Raw genomic sequence first — 4,393 nt, 5'->3', positions numbered from 1 at the left:
GGGGTACTGTTTATACCCAGGTCGAGCTGTCCGACCTGGATTGATTGACGACAAGTCGACCGACCTCTTCAGGTCAGGACTATCCGAGCTCTTCTCAAAAGAGCTCGGCCAAATCACTAGGAAAGCCCAAAATAGGGCCCAAACAGAGGAGCACGACCTAAATCCAAAAGGCAGCCCAAAGCCTATAGAGATAAAGGCGGTCCCCTTGAAGATTAGATGACATCACTCAAAGATAAGATAAGATAAGATAACTATCTTATCTCTAGAAAGGTCACTCCATACTATTATAAATACACTGGAGCACCCAAGTATAACTCATACTCTGATTCTACTAAAATCTTGCTTAATACCCTTGCTAACTTAAGCATCAGAGTCCCATGCAGGTACCACCACCCTCCGGTGACAAAGGATCAGCACCACCACCAAGTCCAACAAGTCAGACACGACGGCTCCGGCCACCATTGTCTGGGATTGACCTACAATTTCAGGTAACCCTCGGAACAGCAACCAATCCCAATGATAGAGGAGATGCAAGGAAGGTTCAAGGTGACTTTGCTGCACCCACTTCTGACTTCTATGGATGGAGCATCTCTATACCTACCATTGGTGCAAACAACTTTGAGCTGAAGCCTCAACTGGTCACTCTAGTACAATAGAACTACCATTTTCATGGACTTCCACAGGAAGATCCCAACAGATTCATCTCTGATTTCTTGCAGATATATGATACTGTCAAGACTAATGGAGTGGATCCAGAGATTTACAAGCTTATACTTTTTTCCTTTGCTGTATGGGACAAAGCTAGGCTCTGACTGGACTCTCAGCCTAAGGAAAGCCTAGACTCTTGGGAGAAGGTGGTCAATGCATTCTTGACCAAGTTCTTTCCTCCTCAAAAGCTGAACAAGCTTAGAGTGGAAGTTTAGACCTTTAGACAGAAAGAGGGTGAATTCTTCTACGAAGCTTAGGAGAGGTACAAGCAACTAATCAGAAGGTGCCCTCCTAACATGATTTCAGACTGGACCATGCTGGATATCTTCTATGATGGCCTCTCTGAATTGTCCAAGATGCCATTGGACCACTCTACTGGTGGATCACTCCACTTGAAGAAAATGCCTGAAGAGGCACATGAACTCATTGACATGGTTGCAAACAACCAATTCATGTACATTTCTGAGAGGAACCTTATGAACAATGGGGTGGCTCAGAAGAGAGGAGTCTTGGAGGTTGACACTCTGAATGCCATATTGGCTCAGAACAAGATCTTGACCCAACAGATCAACATGATCTCTCAGCATCTGACTGGATTGCAAGCTGCAGCTGGCAACACTCAAGAGACATCCTTTGCAAGAGAAGCCTATAATCCAGATCAACCCATGATGAAAGAGGTTAACTATATGGGAAATTCCTCAAGGAATCCCATCAAGGAGCCTTATGGAAACACCTACAACTCATCTTAAAGGAATCATCCTAACTTTTCATGGAGAGATCAACAGAAGCCTCAGCAAGGCTTCAATGATAATCAAGGTGGAAGAAACCAAAATAGGTTCAATAAAAGACAATTCTCACCTTCTCAGCAACAGATGGAGAATTCTAAGCAGAGTCTCTCTGACTTAGCCACCATAGTCTCCGATCTCTTTAAGACTACTCACAGTTTCATGAAAGAGACTAGGTCCTCCGTCAGGAATCTGGAGGTACAGATTGGTCAAATGAGCAAGAGGATCCCTGAGATCCCTAGCACTCTTCCAAGTAATACTAAAGTAAACCCAAGGGAAGAGTGCAAGGCCCTCATTATAGAAGCTGATGTTAATCAGTAGCTAAGAGAACGGGGGTTGAATCTTAGCCCCTTTTTTTTCTGAATCTCAATCTCTGATTTTTCCACCAAACTTTAGGAGATATTTCTTCTTTTTTCTCGTGTCGAGTTGAAAGACACTTTTGTTTTATTTCGTGCCGAGTTGAGAGACACTTTGGTTTTCATCTCCTAATTAACAGAAACAGAGAAAGGAGTAGAAAAGAAGAATTAACACCAGATATATCCTGGTTCGGCCACTAGGTGAATATAGCCTACATCCAGTTTCCATCACAATAATGATAGTATTTCACTATGTTATCACAACATTACAAACACCAATTTTTCCCTAGGACAAATCCAGATTTTACACCAATCCAATTTTGACTGACTCAAAACTTAGCTTTCAACTGCAAAGTGCTAACCCAATTTGCAAAGGAATCCCTACAGGAACATGAAACACAACAGAAAGATGTGCAAAGCACTCTGAGACATCTATGGCTTTTTATCTAATTTTGATCACTGGCTTTTTCCTCTCACTGTCTTTTTCTTACAAGCCTCACCATATTTGTCGTTTTTACAATGAGACTCAGACAGACTGTAACAACCCATTTTTCGAGTACGCAAGATCTTTTTTGAAAGTACGGATTTCTCCAGAAGATCATTAAGGGGAGAACCTCTTCTATATCATCAAGTATCTCAATACTCATTGTCATTATATTATCTTTAATTTAGGACCGTAGTAGAGATAAGCCCGACAACAAAATCACAAAGAGCCTAGTTTTTGAACCGTATCGGTTAGGAGTTTTGATTGTAGTTTTCGTAAATAGTCTCTGTTTGATGAACCGGACATGATTCATGAGAAAAAGAGAGATAATAGTATAATACTATCATTATAGTAGTATTAGAAGATGCTTACATGATATTATAAGGTTAGCTGGTCTGTTTTAGTTAAAAATAGGAAATCGGTTTAACTGGGTTCACAGTTTACTGGTGCAGCTTAGCACCAGCACTCCCTGATGACTTTAGCAATGCTAAGGCCTCATAAGACATGTTCTATTCTCATAATAAATATGTTACTAGTTTTATTTATTCTAGTAGCTCAAAAAATAATTTTTAGAGATGTTTTTACGTCTGTTCCGATCTACCTAGTTTTAGTAGTTATACACCTGAGATATTTTAATATTATTTTAACCCACCTCCAAGCCAACAAATCACAACTCACCCTACACCCCCAAAATCCCCAAGTATGTTTCATTTTCACTTTGTGGCCGAAATTTCCAAGAGAAAAAAAGAGAGAAAAGTTCTTAGTTCCAAATCTTCAAAGCTTGATTTCTTCTGAACTAAAAGTCAAATCAAAACTCCGATTTCACCAAAATGATCATCTCTTCTTCCTCTACATAACGATGTAACTTATCAAGGCTGGAAATAAGGTTAGATGGCTGTCTCTTTCCCCTTTGAATTTGGTTTTCAAGGAAACATGCTCAAACATGTGTTTTCTTGATGTTATTCCTTATATCTCTTGCTTAGCTTGACCTGTGAGCCAAGAATATTCAATTCCTAGCACGTCTAAGGTGAGGAATCCCTTTCTAACATGTTGATTAAGGTTTGGTCAGTTGAGGTTTTATGGATTTAAAGTTGTTCTTGATGTGTTTTAGGAGTAAAAAGTGCTTTAAGAACACTTTAAAGAGTAACCAGATTTGGAGCAGAAAATCAAGGTAGAGTTTGACAAATTTAATCTTGATTGATTGTGTTTGAGTTGTGTGATTAAGATGTGGTTTGGCTGTGCTTAAAATTGATTGTTTATGTGAGTAATTCTTGTTGAAAATTTGGTGAAATTTTGATGAAATTTGATGAAATTCAAGCTATGAACTTGTGTTCTTGTGGCTGCTGGAAAAAGAAACCCTAACCCTTAAATTCGGGTTCAATTTGTGTTAAAATCAAGTAGAAAAGTTGGGGTTTTGGTGGCTGCTAATTTATTATGAATTTTGGTAAAAATCGGTTGCTGAAAGATTGAAAAACGGGTAAAAACAGAGAAGCACTCTGAAGAATTTGCGAAGAACACGAAGAATACTTTGAGTGTGATGAAGAACAGGCCTTAGATCTTAAAATGGGCAAGGAAAGAAAATTTTGGGTGTTTGGGGGATTATTTGGTAACTTCTGAAAGTTAGGGTGGTTAAAGTCGAAATATTAAAAGTTACGTGTGGTAAAAAGTGAATTTTAAAGGTTAAAACTTAAAGTGGGGTAATTTTTGAAAATTTAATGATAAAATAATAAATAATAATAAAACATTAAATAATAATATTTAATTAAAAATAATATTTTAATAAGAATAATAAAATAATGCGAAAAAGCCAGTTTTCTGTAAAAGCCTTAGAAGGACAACTTTAAGTGCAGAATCTCATAGTTACCTTCAAAAAACACTTAGGGAGTGGTAATAACATGTTAGTGAGGCAAAGATAAAGGAAAGATAAAAAGTTAAAGAAGAGATAAAAATCGAAGAAAAAGTCTGTAATGTTATAATGACAGAATCAAACAGAGATTAGCAAACGAACTAAGAGCAACATAGTTAGTTCTTGAGTTGTGCCTAAGGTTAGGTATTATATG

At 38.0% G+C, this 4,393-nt stretch overlaps 1 non-coding gene across 1 annotated transcript; it reads right to left on the bottom strand.

The window, feature by feature from the left end:
- Window positions 1-902: 902 nt before the first annotated feature.
- LOC127746941 (small nucleolar RNA R71) lies at window positions 903-1,011 on the bottom strand. The gene has a single exon (XR_008008746.1). It is a non-coding gene; the product is annotated as a small nucleolar RNA R71 (small nucleolar RNA).
- Window positions 1,012-4,393: the final 3,382 nt, after the last annotated feature.

Source organism: Arachis duranensis, chromosome 4 (assembly GCF_000817695.3).
Source record: "Arachis duranensis cultivar V14167 chromosome 4, aradu.V14167.gnm2.J7QH, whole genome shotgun sequence".
NCBI classification, from domain to species: Eukaryota; Viridiplantae; Streptophyta; class Magnoliopsida; order Fabales; family Fabaceae; genus Arachis; species Arachis duranensis.
Note: the sequence above shows the minus strand (reverse complement) of the source record. Positions and strands in the feature narration are given on the sequence as shown.